This window comes from Mesoplodon bidens (assembly GCF_964165515.1).
Source record: "Mesoplodon bidens genome assembly, chromosome: 8".
NCBI lineage: Eukaryota > Metazoa > Chordata > Mammalia > Artiodactyla > Ziphiidae > Mesoplodon > Mesoplodon bidens.
Genome location: NC_138165.1, coordinates 45,849,194 through 45,867,275, shown reverse-complemented (window position 1 = coordinate 45,867,275; position 18,082 = coordinate 45,849,194). Strand labels below are relative to the sequence as shown.

At 40.2% G+C, this 18,082-nt stretch overlaps 1 long non-coding RNA gene across 1 annotated transcript in view; it reads right to left on the bottom strand.

Annotated features, from left to right (window-relative positions):
• Positions 1-8,671, bottom strand: part of LOC308621666 — a 390,821-nt gene extending 382,150 nt beyond the window's left edge. The window contains exon 1 of the long non-coding RNA XR_014016493.1: positions 8,593-8,671. This is a non-coding gene — a long non-coding RNA (uncharacterized lncRNA). The remainder of the gene's footprint in view (positions 1-8,592) is intronic.
• Between the last annotated feature and the right edge of the window lie 9,411 nt (positions 8,672-18,082).

The following is an 18,082-nucleotide window of genomic DNA, read 5'->3' as shown; positions in this document are numbered from 1 at the left end:
TTTGCTTGGAAACACAGCCACTAGAAGTCAGAATTCCCCCAAGTAAACTTTGTTGGCTTTCCCATCTTGATCGAGGTCGTGGAGCTATCCAGGTATGAGGCCAAACTGTACAGAACGACATGTTTGGAAGGGAGAATGTGATCACAGCCTTTGGAGTCAGTAAATGGATGCTCGTCCCAGTAGGGGTGAAAGCAGGTAAAGGCACATTGTACACACCTGCACCAACCTCCCATGCTGCCTAGAAGGGGACAATAGGCCTGATTACAAACCCAGCTGTGGCAAGCCAGTCCTCCCTCCTCCTGACTCATCTCTCTAAAATACAGCCAATCTATGACTCCAGGAATAGCTAAAATCCTTTACAAATAATGATAGATTCTGGGGTTAAAAAAACTTTTTTGAATGCTAAAATAGTCCTGAAACAAATAAAAGTCAGTTCTGCATTTTTATATCCCTTTTTAGATGTCTACAATCCTCAAAATTCAAAAGACACATGATTTTATACAAAAATTATGTGTGTCTTACAGCATGGTGATCATTCAGCCTTGTTGATGTGCTTTTTTAATTTATTCAGCATATGGAATATTTTTTCGAGGTCTGGGGCAAGTTCTAGCCTCATGGTTAGAGAAAGACCTATATCTTCCGGAACAGCCTGGAAGAATATACTACTACCCTCATCTCCCTGAATATGACCAATTGCATTTGGAAGAGATATTAGAGTTTAATGATTCTACTCTGACCTCTAATCCATTTGCCTGCCACAGTTCACCAATTCATTGAAGCCCTAGCTTGAGTAAAAACAGAATACCATCCTTAGGTTCATTTAAGCCCCTGATTGCTGGGCCAGTTATTACCTAGCAGATAACTGACACGAAATTTTCAAAAGAAACTAAAGTAGAGGTTTTAAAGACTGGTGACTAGCAACAGTGTAATGAGTTTGGTTATGTCTATTGTCCACCTTAGATATTTGTTACAAACAGTTTCAGAAAAATAATTTTAAAATTCAAGAAGACATTAGTTCAATAAAAAAGTTTTTGTCACCACCTAATACCCATTAGGATGACTACTATACAAAAAACAGGAAATAACAAGTTTTGGTGACAATACGGAGAAACTGGAACACTTCTGCATTGTTGGTGAGAGTGTAAAGTGAAGCAGCCACTATGGAAAACAGTATGGTGGTTCTTCAAAAAATTAAGAACAGAATTACCAAACAATTGCTGGATCATGTATTACATGCCGAAAAGAACTGAAAGCACAGTCTCAAAGACATATTTGTACACTCCTGTCCATAGCAGCCTTATTCACAATGGCCACAAGGTAGAAGCGACCCAAGTGTTCACCAACAGATGAATGGATAAAGAAAATGTACTATATACATGCAATGGAATATTATTCGGACTTAAAAAGGAAGGAAGTTCCAACACATGGTACAACACAAATGAATCTTGAGGACAGCATATGAAGTGAATAAAGCCAGTCACAATAACAATAATAATAAATTATGATTCTACTTACATGGCGTACATAGAGTACTCAAATTTATAGAGAGAGAAAACAGAATGCAACTGCCAGAGGCTGGGGGAGTGGGGAGTTGTTGTTTAGTGGGTGCAGAGTTTCAGTTTTAAAAGATGGAAAGAGTTCTGGAGACTTGTTGCACAACAACGTGAATACACTTAACTACTGAACTGTATGCTTTAAAATGGCTGAGATGGTCAATTTTATGTTGTATGCATTCTACCACAATTTTTAAGTCAAGAAAAAAAAGGCTTTTGTCTATCTGGTGGAACAAAGCCTTTCTCTGCCTGTTCTCTGTGGTCTTGAAATCGTTACTGACACTGGATGTACAGGCAGCCATGCTCTGACACTTACAGCATTCAGATGAATTGCTCCAAGGATCTAGTGTAAATCAACTGGAAGCACCAGAGCATGGCTGCAGATGGCAGAGGAGACATCGTGGCTGATAGAGCTTGATGAGAAGTGACTTTGAGGGACAGGGAGGTTGAGTCTGGCCATGTCCAATGCCATAAAAGGCACCACATTGAAAAAGTCCAAATCAGAGCTTTCAACTATTTTGGCAACTAATGCATACTATAGCAAGATCCATCTATCGAATGTACCACCCAGGGCAGGAAAATATGAATGTATGGACACAATTTTAGACTAAACAAATGCAACAATAATTGTAATTGGATCACCCCTTCCTGCTGTTCACCCATCCCTCATGCTCCTTACCCACAGATTTACTGAACAGCAACTGAAAACCAACTACTGGATACAACTGTGTAGTTCTAGAGCCAGAAGAGCTTCTAGATATAATCTGTCTCAAGGCCACCCTGATCATTTGGTATTAGCTGCCTTGAATGTGAGAAAGATTCTGAGGCTACATCTGGGCTCAGTGGGAAACCATGACTTGATGCCTTGGTTATGTCTGGCCCAGATCATTCAGAGAGATTGAAACAGAATTGGGAATAAAACTACCTGTCGAGAGTCTGTTCTGTTGAGGAGCAACTTCTCATGGATGAAGAAGCAAGTTGGTAAGCCATAAAATGGAATTTGCTTTACATATCACTTCCAAGTTCCAGTTCACAGAATAGGAAATGACTTGGGGGTGGGAGGAGAGAAAGGGGGAGTTTGGGAATACCTGCTTCAATATAACTAGAATTTTCATAAGTGAGGTGGGCCTCTGGATATGAATGACTCACCAGAAAGGAGACAGTAGAGAATCACAGAGGCATAAGGCCGCCAGCAGGAAATGAAAAAGAAGGCTAGGGCTTCCCTGGTGGCGCAGTGGTTGGGAGTCCGCCTGCCGATACAGGGGGCGCGGGTTCGTGTCCCGGTCCGGGAGGATCCCACGTGCTGCGGGGCAGCTGGGTCCGTGAGCCGTGGCCGCTGAGCCTTCGTGTCCGGAGCCTGTGCTCCGCGACGGGAGAGGCCACGGCAGTGAGAGCCCCGCATACCACAAAAAAAAAAAAAAAAAAAAAAGAAGGCTAGTAAGAGAAAAAACATTCATAACAAGATAAGCTTTGTAAGAAGCCAAAGAGACCTTAGAAACTTCCAATCCAATGTATTTCTTTTGTTTTCTCATGATTCTTTTTTTACAGAAATTGTCTACTTTGTCATCCCTGTTCTTGTGCACATTAATCATATCATTTTAGAGTTTACATCTAATAGCTCTACTATCAGGACAATCCATGGATCTATCTGGTTTTCCTTTGGTTTTTAGTCATGTGGTCCTGTCTCCTGGCATCCTAGTTAACTCTTAATTGTCATGTATTGTATATGAAAAGTTAAAAAGGATATGCTAGCTCCCTCCAGAGAGCGTTTAATTTTTCTCCCAAAAGCTATTAGACCAAAGGCAGATCCAATTAGGAGCTGAGATGCTTTGAGACTAGTTTTTAGCCTTTGAGAGGGCTGGTCTACTTCTGGTTTATCCTAGAGTCCAGTCTTTCAACAGTCTCAACTCAGGCATTTACCATGGACACTCCTCCTTGGAGTTCTGAACGCCATTGTTTTTTTTGTTTGATTGGCTGGTTGGTTTTCGGGGGAGGGGTGTTTGGGGGAGGGTTTGGGGGTTTTTTGGTCTCCCAAACTCTAAGAGAAATCCAAAAACCCTAGGCCTCCACTTTTTACCCAGCCTCTCATCCCTGCTTACAAATCAGCAAAAACCTAGAGTGGGGAAGTAACAGAGAATTTCAGGGTTACTTCAATGTGTTTCCCTTTTCTCTGTCTTGGCTCTTCAAGTCCTGGCTGCCTTGGTTGTTTTCTGATGATTTCAACAGCTATTTGTGTATATATGTGTGTGTGTGTGTGCCTGTGTGTGTGCATGTGTGTGTGTGTATTGGTGAGAGGATTGATCTGATACAAGTTTTCTATTACAGCCAGAAGCAGAAGGATGTTTTATTTTCAATAAATTAATTATTCCACTATTGGATGGTACAAAAAAAGCATAATAAAACTGAAAAAGACAAAAGGAAACAGCTCACCCATAATCCTATTATCTTAATATAATCAATTTAGTATTTTGGTATTTTCTTAAATTATTTTCTCCTATGCCTTTTTACATCATTCTAATAATAGTGTAAATACAACTTTATATCCTAGTAAGAACTCTAAGGAAACATGTACAAAATTTTAAAGTGTAAATCCCTTTAGAACTCTTTAGTAAGTGATGTGAGGATTCAAATAGACGTAATCTGTGGTACTTACGTGCTTATGATTTGTTTAAGGAGACCAAAAAAATGCATAACTCCTAAAGGTTTTTCAACTCAGTGATGAGGGCTATTCTCTAACTTCTTGACTTAGCAACAAATAATAAAATCATTTTCATTTTTTCATAAACAAATGACCCAAGAGAACTTTAAACCTAAAAACTGAATAACTGGGCCTCCCTGGTGGCGCAGTGGTTGAGAGTCCGCCTGCCGATGCAGGGGATACGGGTTCGTGCCCCGGTCTGGGAGGATCCCATATGCCGCGGAGCGGCTGGGCCCGTGAGCCATGGCCGCTGGGCCTGCGCATCCGGAGCCTGTGCTCCGCAACGGGAGAGGCCACAACAGTGAGAGGCCCGCATACCGCAAAAAGAAAAAAAAAAAAAAAAAAAAAAAAAAAACTGAATAACTGGACAAAATTAACATCACAGGACAAATTAAAAAAAAGAAAGAAAAGAATCTTTCAGGACTTCTGCTTAAGCTTCCTTTCTTTAAAAAAAAATCTATAAAAATTACTTTCCTCCATCTTTCATTTATTATATCCTCCCAGTAGTAAATACTCTATATGTGCTTGTGAGCCAGCCAGCCAGCTCTTGGCTGACTGATATATCTAGTTAATTTAAGATCAAGCCACCAAGGTACTAAGCTGACCACAACGTCTGCTTCTGATGAGCTGTTATCCTGTGAAGCCAATGTGCTAAGGATAGAATTTCACATAGATTTTCCACATCTATGTTGCAGAAGAAATTTTTTGTGGTGTGATAGATTTTTTTGCCAGACCAACTGAGTCAGCACTTTGTAGTGTCAATCCCTCTTCCCTCTTAGGTTTTAGATACATGCTTGTCCTGGAATTGATGCAGGCCAGCATGATGCCTTACAAGTCATTCTTCAGACCAAAGAGGACCAGGAAGGCCTCATGACATTTCTCATTCATTTGCAGCCAGACCTGATGGGTAGCTGTCTTTAGAGGGGTCTCCCCCTTCAGGTACTGCTTAGCCAACAAATCTGTGAAACACATCATGGGTATTAAACCTGACTAGTATGTATGAATCTAAGGATTTCTCAAAAGCAGAGTATAAAATTTTGAAAAAAATAGTATTCATTCTCTTGAATAAAGTGACTTGGCTTTTTCTATTTGCATACCCAAGTTGAAATTTCTTTGTAAATAAAGTGTGGTGTGATATGAAGTTTATGTTTCAAAGAAAATACTATTAATAATACTTTGAGTTTTATAATATCCATTATATCCAACATAAACATATGAACAAGCCCATAAAGACAAATAAATAATTTAACATGAAGCTGGGAGATGTTTCAGGTAAGTCACAGAGGACTATGTTGGCAGGGAAGTAACATTTTTTACTCTTTTTTGGTACTACTCCTAGATTTCTTTAAAATGCATGTAAAGCAGCCCTTTGACACTCACAAGTACATGTGCCCAGATATTCATAAATTCCCAAATCAGAATTGTTTCTGATACCTACTGGTTCTCTTCCAAATCATGTTTCATCAAGAGCCATACGTTTCTTAGGCAGATCTTCACATCACTCAAGTTTTACCCTCTCACTCAGTGATCATTTTCACACACACACACACACAACTATTGTGTATGAAAATTAGCAGAGAAAAACAAAGCTTTAAAACTATATTAAAATACAGAAGCCAGGGAGCCGTCTAGGCTCACAGGAAAGCAAATATTGAGCTGTCACCTACCATCTTTTACCCAACCTCAATTCACACCTTTTCAAAACTGCAATATAAAGTACATATCATGGACCTTGAGATCCAAGAGAAATCACTGAAAACTGCAAATATCAAATCCTTGAAGGACAAAGATCAATTGGTATTGACTATCTGATAATGATGCAAAGCTCCCAGTGTGGTATATAAATATTCTTGGAAGGTTTAAAAAGATATCAAAGGACTCTGATATCAGAAAACAACATCATGGGCTTCCCCAGTGGCGCAGTGGTTGAGAGTACGCCTGCCGATGCAGGGGACACGGGTTCGTGCCCCGGTCCAGGAGGATCCCGCATGCCGCGGAGTGGCTGGGCCCGTGAGCCATGGCCGCTGAGCCTGCGTGTCCAGAGCCTGTGCTCCGCAACGGGAGAGGCCGCATCGGTGAGAGGCCCGTGTACCGAAAAAAAAAAAAAAAAAAAGAAAACAACATCATGGAACTACCAATAGGTTCACTTTAAAAAATGGCTGGTACCAGTGTAGAGGATCAACTAAACAAGCCTTATAGGGTCTAAATCAAATAGACTCTTCCTTGTGCTGACTGCATCTTCAAGGGATCGCTGGAAGTAGGTGGTCTCTTTCACATTACTATACTTGTAACACATAAGAGCAAGTGTCCCTTTTATTCTACCCACATCTATAGCAGACTTATTTCCTTAAGTAAATATTTTTCTAAATATGACATCTTAAGTGCTTTCAAGATCATTTTATTACTACAACACCCAAGAAATATATTCCATTTTTTCAAAGGTCATAAAAGAAACCCAAATAGAAAGGCACAGAAATGTGACAACAATTATCATTTATTACACCAATAAGTAAGCTTTGGTTTCCACAGCCAAAATCAGAGTTTAAGCCAGGAAAAAGCCTGAGCAATGACCAAGGAAAATACTTTAATTTTTTAAATAACTTTTCCTATTCCTTTAAGATTTCTAAAGGATCACTTGCATAATCCAGGTAAACCACAAAAGGAAATGGGTGGCAAATGACAGTGATAGGATTACAGCACAGTAATACTAGCACCAAGAATATAATGAAATGAAATTCTAGTCCTATAGATTGCAACAATATAGGACCTGCTAACGGGTAGTATTTAGACAGGCTTTCTTCACTGGCTCAAAGACTCAGCCAAATGTCTGAATCTGACAAACTTGTTTTCCACCTAGAATGCATTAAATCTTTAAAAATCCAAAGACACAAAGAAAAAATAAGTCTTCTAGTGTAGATTGAAAATAAAAATCTGTATGTTTGAAATGCAACAGAAGGGAAGCTTTCCTTTGCCAGTGTTTACAGACTGGAATATTTTGAAGAAATATCTAAGGGTGCCCAAGCTTTAAAATGGATCAGAACATGTAAGGAGATCACTGTCTTTTTCCATGTGGTGGGAATTGAGTAAATAAAGGGGAAGAGAGGGATTTGAACGTGCACTTAAAGAGGAGGATTTTTTTTCGACATGGGGACCTTTGTGTGATGGTTGTTTAGTTGTTATAAAGCAAGGAGTCTAATATTGAATTTCCTGATGTTTATGTCACAGTACATACCATCCAAGGACTGGTCTTGGGGCCAGTCAGTTCAGCTACCTGAGCCGTAGCTTTGCATCTGTTTAAGAAGAGAGAGATCATTCCTGTCTTCAATCCTAGCTCTAAAAGGCCTTCAATCTGTAAACAGGAAAGACCCTTTCATATGTAGGTACAAGTCTAATTTTTACCATTGTTTCTCCTTCTGAGTCAAAACCATTGCTTGTATGCATGTCCTCAGCCTCCTAACAAAAGTAACAGGCAATTCATTTCTGATTCTCAGGAGTGAAATATACTAGGTGGGAAATTATATACTAGGATTACACAGGCAATTAACCACCTCTGTCACTTGAAGTAGTGACAGCTGTTAATCAAATCTTTTAATTCTTCTCTATTTTTTAATCTGTTATTATTACTCTTATAACAATTTTCTGATCTCGCAATCTTTTTCTCCTTCAGAAAATCCTAACTGAACTATTCCTGACCTTCTTTTATGTTGGATAATTTTCCCCCTGGAAACATTGGCTTCATTTCATTTCAGCCCTCTAGTTTCCTCATTCTAGCTCCCTCTGCTGATTGCAACCAATTTTTTTTCAAAGGTCTAGGCAGCCCTCAGAGGAAAGCACTAACTCACACTCCTGCTCTGTAACCTCCAATGATGATAGAAAAGAATATGTTTCTTGGTCAAACATGGAGGCATTTTTCAGGCTATATCGTCCAGCCCTTTATAAATAAGAAAACTGAGATTTTTAAAGACTCCACTAAAGTAACTGTACTATAGGATTTTAACATTGCTTCCATAACTAACCATTGTCACATGACATATGGAGGGACCTGCTGACTTCTTGCTCTGATTTTAAGTCCGAAGCTCCAAACAAATCATGTGATTATTATCATCATTACCATAAGAGGAGTTGGTTCAACAGCAGCTCTATTAGTCGGGGTTGCTAGTGGAAACAACAGAATCCCCTCTGGCTAATTTAAGCAGAAAGGAGATTTATTAAAGGATAGTAGGTAACTTACAAAATCATAGAGAGACTAGAGGCTCAGGTTCCAGGAACCTGAGGACCTGACTTTACGGTCCCTGCCACCACCTCCAGTACAAATACTACTTCTTACCACCTATGCCATACCTGAAAGTCAGCTGCCTCAACAGCCAGGCAAGCCAGAGAATGGAAGTCAGCGCTGTCCTGTTTCCTCCTGCTCTTGCAAATCAACGCCTCACACAGACACAAGCCCAGCATCCCACATTTATTTCAAGTGCAAAGGGCACTGACACTCATAATGTGGGAATTTCCCCAAATACACAAAGGCTATTCAAAAGTAAATGAGTAGCCAAAGATCTAACAAATGTGGACTTCAGTTGCTAAATGAAAAGCAGAATTCCAGCCTCCTTCGGCTCCATCCCCCTGGTCTTGACCATTTTATTACAGCACAATTACATTCACAAATGATTCATTCCTGCAGTGAACAGAGAGAAATAAACATTCTCTTTATGCACACACACACACATCCAGAGCAATACGGGGATGTAGTAAGTCCTCAGCTAGACTCATTCCCCCAAAAATGAATGCTTATACATTGCTTATGTTCAATGCAACAAATAAATATCAAGCACGTGCTATATCTAGAGCTTGTTCTGGGTGCTGAGGGATGATAAATAGATGAGTAAAATATGGTCCAGCCCTCAAGGAATTTATAGCTTGGGAACAGGAGAAATATACGGGGACTAAATGTAATACACCTTGACAAATACCATGCAATAAAAAAAAGTACATGAAATGTGTCAAGGAAACAAGTAACTAACTCTACCTTGAACTGGAAAGCTGGGGGAGTGGGGTAGCGACCTTTGGACCCAAGTGCAAAAGCGTTTTACAGATGAGGAGAAAGGACATTTCAAGCAGAGGACTTAGTGACAGCTAAAGCTTCTAAGCACTTAGCAATACCAGGCATGTTTCCAAGCATTTTACATGTAGTAACTCATTTAACCCACTCAACAAACCTATGATGTAGCTACTATTAATATTCCTGTTTCACACAAGAATTGAATGTGGGTGTCCTGATTCCAGCATCTGAGCTGTCACCATGATCCCAGCATCCATGCTGCCCTCCTGCAGTAGCAAAAGTACAGATACTGAGGTGTGAAAGAGTACAGTGCATTCCATGCAGAGCTGAAACTTTAAGTGTTGTCACTGTATATAATGGTTTGGTACTAAAGAAAAGGCTGAAAGATAAAGTCATCCTTAACTGCCTTAAATTTAAATACCTTTCTTAAGCAGCAAGAGTTAAGATCAGAGTGGCTAATCTTTGCCAGGACAACAGTGGTGAGGGGGAAGGGTAACCTTTTTTTTTAAATTATTTTTCAAAATTGGTAGTAGAAAAAGTGAAAGCTGTGCTAAAGAAAGTGAGTCTTGCTCTATGCTGCTATGCTTCCCAGCTTAACTTTGGTGCCTGGTTGTGCCCGGTGACAAGAGTCTGCCCTCCCCCTCTGACAGTGTCTACGCCCAAGGTGGCTAGGGTAGGCACCTCTTTTCTCCTTCATCCCTCACACCACATCCCTAGGACCACAATCACTTCAGAGGGAAGCACAGTCAATATTCTACTGAAGCCAAGTTCAGAAACCTTGTGACTTGAGGCACAGAAAGTTAAACCAAGCTACTTTTTTGAAATCCTCCCAAACAGAATAATTCCCCACTAGAAAAGAAGGATCAGCTGGTTTACTTATGCGACTCATCCATCCCTGACGTCTGTGATCCTGTGATATGATTCCAATCTGCCTTCATGGAGGGCTGTCTGCTGAGTTAATTGTATGTACCCCTTTGTGCTGGCCTCTTATGTTTATTTCATTACAATATTTACAAAAGGACTTGAGAAATAAGTCACTATGCAAATGGAAGTATGAATACATGATTCAGAGGAATATTAAAATTCATTAACCTTATTTACATTTAAACTATTATCATGTATATTTGAGCACAGTGCACCTGCCAGAATGGATGTGAAGCCACATCAGCAGTCCACTGAATAATCTATTCACTGTCTTTATTTCCCCGTCAAGTAAAGTAAAAACTTCCTCATCTTGGACACATTCAAAATCACTACCAAGCTGATTTATTCATTAGCAGTTCTTATTTCTAGAGAAGTCTAACACAAATTTCAAGTTGTCCTTTGGCATTTGGAGGCTCTATTCCCTTAAAGAATTTTTCTCATCTTTGTTAATTTTGAAATACTGTGTTTCTCTTATCACCCACTTGGAAATGAAGCAGACCAAGCTCATCATTTTAAAAACTGACAAAGAAAAGCTATATCTGCATGACACCATCCCTCACCCCCCAAAACTCAGTTCTATAAGAAAAGGAAAAATATAAAAGAAGAACAGTCAAATTGGTGACTTGGTATTAGTTAGGCAAAGCAATCAACTGGTTGGAATTTTCACTTTTTCAGTCATTTATTTGGCACTATCTTGATCCAGTTAGTGTATGGGATCACGTGACAAGTCAAAACGGTGAGCAGAGCCACTATGATGATGTTTTACGCCCTCTACGACAGTGAGAACTGAATCTGCCTCAGACAGTCCACTTGGCTTTGGATTATGTAGCAGAGGAAACAACAGGAAAAAAATGTGTGATTTACAACTGCTGTCTGATAGGGTAAATCCAATTAAAGGGCAGTTTTTCTGTTCTACCAATGCCTTCATGAGTTTGTGAATGCAAGGTGACAAGTGGGAGCTGATGAGAGATCCACACAACAGAAGGATGATATTCTGAAGACCCAAAGAAGCTAATGAGAAGGGAAGAAGCTGAGCACTGTAGGATGCGAGGGTCAGAACAGCCCAAAGGCCAGCTCAGCTGAAAAGAGAGAACAGGAATTTCCAATAGGCCATTGTTAACTTGTTTCTTGTGGGGTATGTAATATAAATACCTCCTCACCACTCTTCAACTTATCTTCAGTAAAGTCTGCATGTTCATAAGTGCTTTTTGTGAGTGGATTCTTAGAAGGAGCGTTTAGATTTCTAAGTCAATGTGGTGCAGCAAAGAATCAGCATAAGAACTTGGAGCCTAGAAGCAGAAGGTTCAGTGCAAACAACAGGTCGTAAGAACATGTGGCATCTAAGAGCTGCAACATAATCAATAATCAATCATAATAACAATCAAGCCATGGAAATGGCGGGTTTGAGCAGTGGCTCTCAAAGTTTAACTTGCATCAGAATCACCTGGGGGACTTGTTAAAACAAATCTCTATGCCCACCCCTGAGGTTTTCATTCAGTAGGTCTGGGCTGGCCCCGAAATTTATATTTCTACCAAGTTCCCAGGTTATGCTGATGCTCCTAGAATGGGGACCACACTTTGAGAACAATTCTCTCTAGCTCTAGAGATGGCAGGAGGCCTGAAAGCCCTACTAACTATAAGGCAGTGATTCTTAGTTCTGGATTCATGTTAGTATCACATGGGGAGATATTTTAAACTATTAATGCCTAGGCCCACCCTACTAGTTAAATCAGAATTCTTAGAGGTGGGAAACTAGGCCTTGATATTTTTTAAAAGCTCTCCAGACAGTTGCCTGTGATGCCAGGATTAGGAGGCACCACCATAAGGTAACAATCAAAGGCAGAGTCCTAGACAGCAGAAGTTGTGCTTTCTGGCATATGGAACTCTGATGTGGAGAACGGACAACAGGACACAGTGGCTTAAGTGGACAACCCCAAGTGCAAAGAGAGGCAGCATTTAAAGAACCACACTACATGGGCTTCCCTGGTGGCACAGTGGTTGAGAGTCCGCCTGCCGATGCAGGGGACACGGGTTCGTGCCCTGGTCTGGGAATATCCCACATGCCGCGGAGTGGCTAGGCCTGTGAGCCATGGCCGCTGAACCTGCGCATCTGGAGCCTGTGCTCTGCAACGGGAGAGGCCACAACAGTGAGAGGCCCGCGTACGGCACAAAAAAAAATAAAAATTAAAATTAAAAAAAAAAGAACCACACTACAGCTTCTCACTCAAAGGCACAAGGGTAGCAGGCAGTCAAAGGTGGTATAGTCTCTTCTAAAGAAAAGCCTGGAGATTAACATAGGTCAAAATAAGAATAGAAAGCTTAGGAAAAGCTTTGAAAATAGCATCTATACCATCTACATATACCTACAGTATCAACTACAGATGGAGTAGTTTACAAGTCTTTGCATTAGAACCACATGAAAAAGAAACTTATCAATCTAATCTCTTTAGCTAACTCTATACATAGTAGTAACAACCATCATCCTAACACCATGTGTACAAATTGAAAAGTGGGAGCAGAAGAGATATAAACACAATGGGGAGAAGACAACTGAAGATTCAAAGGGGCTAATAATCATGTGTGTGGTGGGCAAGGAACGGGGTGGGGGGGTGTTGCACACACGTGTGTATTTGTGCGTGTGTGACTGTGGGTGTGTAAGTGTCCCAGCAGACTTGGAGCTAAGGCCTAAGGACACTTAACTTGAGAAATTAGATGGCACCTCCCCCTTCCATCTGGTCACAACCTTTGATGTGCATGGAGCCCATGAACCTCCTGTAAAGAACACACGGTGTATGCACACTTGGAGGTCCAAACCCATAGACTTGTGTACCCACTTTGGTAAGAGAACTCAAGTTGGCTAAATTATGTGAATCTCTATGGAGCAGAGCCCTTGAGGAAAAAAATAACGGAGGCGGGGTGAGAGGAGACACCTGGCCAGCACAGACAGACTTCACAGAAGAACGCAAGCATCTGGGAGAAGTAGTGGTTCCAGGTATCATAGGAGGCTTTATTTGAATCACTTTATAGGCACTTTTGTAAAGCAAATAATCATTGCATTAAGATTTTCACACATTATTTTTAGCATAGGAACACTGTCATCAAGCGAAAGTATATCGGAAACAAAGTTATAAAGCAGAAAAAGACAGAACTGCTCCACAGGGAAGAGTGGCAAGCCTCGTCCCCAAACTGAGGCTCACCTTACTCCCTACTGCAGTCCCTGAGAAGCCCTGCACATCATAGTTTGAAAACCGCTGGATAACACATTTGGTATTGTGAATCTGAATTTTCACTCAGAAAACTGATTTTTATACAAGATAAAAAGGGAACTGGGGTATTTTCATTGAACCCTGGCAAATAAGAGGTTAGACTATTCTTTAGTTTCTAAGTCATGAGAGGTGCCAGAGGAAGAACTACCAGCAGAGTTCAGCCCAGCTCAGAGAGCAGTTCTGCAGATGTCTAGTAGAGCTGCCTTGGTCAGGAAGCCAGTCAATGTGTCTTTGGTGCACAAGTCTACAGAGGTCAAGTAAATTACCACCTTAGCCTTTTCCTCTCTGTGTATTTATTTTCTTAAGGTCAAAAAAAAGGTAAATTCAGAAGTACCTTTATGCCTGAACGTCAAAGTCAACCTGCCTGGAACCAGGTCCTGTGGCATAAACTCTTTTATAGCTGGGTAGTTTTATTATTAGATTTAAAACCTCGTATCACCAACTGACAGAAGGTCTCTATAAAATAGGAGGCGTAGCAATGAAGGAAGACACCTGGGAATGGGAATATATGCAGATGGTGCATCTGGCCCAGCAGACGGGTCAAATTTCAACTGGAGATGCCCATCTGGGTTTATCTTGATACCCTGAACATCCTTGCTTCCCTTCTCTAGTGTTTATTAAATTAAATCTTTAGTCTATCTCTACCCATGTTCCCCACTTAATGTTTTAATCTTCTCTCTACTCCAAACACCACTTTCCATTATCCAGACTACCAGCACAGTTTCAAAATGCTGTGTCCTAATTAGGCGAGTCCAGTAGTGAAAACATTTCCAGATCCTGGGCAAGTTGGAGCAAACATCCTCACTCACTTTTCTTGGCCATGCTTTCCCTGCTATACACTACTCAGGGTTGTGCTTCCTCAGTAGTAATAGTTAAAATATTTAATGAAGGGAACAGTAAGGGCACTCATGGCCCTACTGAATGCCAGTACATCATTTATGACACACACTACTGCAGTCTTTGACATAAACACTTTGAATCCTCAATAAAATAACAGTATTCCAGATTCCAGGAAATAGGGTAAAATGAAAGTTTACTAATGTATTTGTAGATATGCCACAGTTAAAGAGATCCTTAAATACATTGTTATAGAAGATTACGTTATAAGGATTCAATATATATTAATTAGTATTCACTACTCTCTATTTTTAGCTGTCATATTATTCCCATACACGTCACAACACCTACAAATACCCATAAATACACACCCAGAAAATTCTTATTACAAAATCAGAAATTAATTTTATTCCTAAAAGCCAAATATCTTAATCAAAAGGTTCACCAACTTCCATGGACCATCTGTCTCACTAAGGCACTTACTCTTTTCTAACAGAAGCTGTACTACCATCAAATTCCTCTTTTGCATGTACCTGCTTTCATCTTCTGGAACAAAGAATTATAATTTCGTCATGAAGAAGGGAAGATTTAAGACATTCCCTTCCAGAATAAATCAAATCAGACTTATTTTAAAGGATATTTCATTTTTAGGACTTTTTTTAATGAAGGAAGAAATAGGTTGTTAATTTTTATAGGTTTTAGTATAAGTAAATATACAAACAAAGCTCCCCCAAATATTTTTTCCCTCTTGAGTGTATGTTGAATTTAATTGTAGAGTTAAACTTTTGTAAAGTGTTTAAACCAGCAAATCATCTTAGCTAGCCCAAAGGACCTATTTTCTATGCTTTTCCTCTTGTTTACTTAGAGCCACTAGTCAATTAGCTAATTGTTCACATTCTGGATTATTAGTGGCAAATCCCTTTTTTTCAGCTTTGAGAAATCCTTTTAGATTAAAAAAACATAAACTTTAGTATGACTTTGAGTGCTCCTGTCATAGTAAAGATGCATAAAAAGAGGTCAGTTGCTACAGAGTGAGTCTCCTCTTAGTAAAGATTAGCTCAGGTTTAGAAACACGATATTAGAGGTTTCTCTTAGGGCTCCTGGGAGAAAAGGACTACATCTTATATGACACTGATTTAGAAAGCAGAATACCAACTTCTTAATTTACCATCACAGGATATTCCCTCAGGAGATGGTCACCAGGAGAACAAGTCACAAATGAGAAAGATGTTCATGACCCTAGAACTGGGTGTGGGGGGAAAGAGCGGTCCTAGTTAGCCTAATATGTGGAAGTTAAGCTAAAGTATGAAAATTAATCTAAGGCAGGGATTCTCAACCTTTAGCTTGCATCAGAATCACCTAGAGGGCTTATTAAAACACAGATTGCTGGACACTGTCCCCCAGCATTACCAAATCAGTGGGTCTGTAATAGGACCCAGGAATTTGCATTTTTACAACTTCCCAGGTGATACTGCTCCCAGGCCCACAGTCAAGGAACTAGATGAATCAGCCTTGTCCACTGATGGATATATCTGTCTGTATAACCAGTACTGGTATTAGAACTAAAGTCCATCCTCTCCTGAGCAATGGTTAATTCACAAATTTTTTACTCTATAGATAAGGAATTCTTTATCAGTCAACTATGGGACAGCTATAGCCCATGTTATAATTCTCAAAAACTTAGTGTGTGCTACTTGTGCTTTACATTAAAGCCTTCCTGATGAAATCATTTGGAAACATGCTATTCTCTCATTTAAAAAGCATGTTTACAACAGACCTGTTAAATGTGCTGCTTGGGCCAGTTAATTCCATGCATTGAGCAATGATTATTGTTAGCTTCTACTTCAATCTGCAACATTTTACTAATTTCAAGGTCTGAAGATGCCACCCGGATCAGCAAGGAATACATTCATCTAAAAGTAACAAGAAACGTGATGCCTTGACCTCAGGTTTATTTTTTCACATAGTAAGAAATTTGAATTGAAGCAGTCCAGGGCTGCTGCGGCTTTTCGAGTACGCTGCCAATGACCCAGACTTGTGCTTCCTACTCTGCCATTCTTTGCATGTTGGATTTTGTCCACCTGCTTATTGCTTCATTGTAAAAAGATGGATGCTGCACCCTCAGCCTCATGTCGTTATTCCAGGTAGAAAGAATAACAAAGTAAGGAAGAAAGGAGAGTACCTGTATCAGAAACTGAAAAGCTTGTCATGAAACCCAATTTAAATTTCATCAGCTGGCACTATGAAAAATGACCAACTCTAGTTGTTCAGAAAGGTGATAATTGTAGCTGGATACATAACTGTCCCCTTCCCCATAAAATTGGCATTCCATTAGGAAAGATGAAAGGAAGAGCTCACTTACCAATGTATGCTCCACTGCTGTATTTGAATATAGCATCCCCATCACAGACCTCAGCTCTCAGGATGTCAGAACAGTCCTGGGAATCTTCAACCTAAGCACAGAATCACCAGACCAGGTCATAAAGAAAGTAAGCAAGCACCATTTTTTTCTTTTGTAAGAACTGTAAATTCCACCAAATCATTAGCATGAAATATCAGTGTCACCACTGATGCCCAAAGTGCTAGAGATTTGTGAAGATATATATGAATAAAAGTATTTTCCCATCAAATATTTCTATAGCAGCCCAGGGGCTCACCCTCCACAGTAGGCAGGACTCCAGGGAGGGAGTTTCAGTATTCCCATGATACACTGTGTGCCAAGGCATTGCACTAGATAACAAAGAGTTGCAAAACTGAATAAGACATCATCCCTGACCTCAAGGAACTTAGAGACTAATTTGAGAATGACCAGGGTAGGAAAGAAGAGGAAGGACATGCTGGATCTTATTCCTTTTACATTCATTTCTTCTCCCACTACATAGGGCAGCTAATCTCTGTACAAAGGAACCAAAAGGTGATGCTGCATCTGTGTCATGATGGAACAGCATTCCTGGCTCATGGCAGCAGAGATTCACTGTCCAATTGTTGTGTCTCCTTTATTCCCAAGAAAAACTATCCTCCAAACCCAGTCTGGCACAGTGGTTCAAGGTACAAGCCCTGGGGTAAATGCACAGCTCGTACGCTTAATGCGTGAACCTTGAGCAAGTGCTTAACCTCTCTGCACCTTAGTCTCTTCACCTGAATATGAGAGGGATGATAATGGAATCAATCTCACAGAATCTGTCATAGGTTTCAAATGTATGGACACATGTGCTCAAACTCTCAATGTTATGTGGCATCCTGTATGGGAAGGGAGTCTGGGGGAGAATGGATACATGTATATGTATGGCTGAGTCACTTTGCTGTGCACCTGAAACTATCACAGTTATAGTTAATTGGCTATACTCCAATATAAAATAAAAAGTTAACAAAAAGAAAATCTCTCAGATTGGTTGACTGATGTTAACATTTTCCAAGGCCCAAATTAAAAAAAACAAAAAATCCCGATTTATGTCTAGCTAAACTCACTTAAGACAAACAAACAAACAAACAAAAAGAGCTGTGCTCAACAGAGAAGCACTAGAGGAGCATTAACTGGTACTTGTAAACAGCATCATGTGGGAGAAGCCGGGACTTTCATCACACACAGCACTCTATACTCATACTCTGCCTCAGGCAGTGCCTGGGCCTTTTTCATAAAAGCCCCCCAGATTTTTGCTCAAGAATTTTCCCTGTTGAAAGATCTGTACCCCATCCTAAGGCCTGTGTCTAAAATCAGTCCCAATGGCATCAAAGCTTTTGTTTTCCAGAA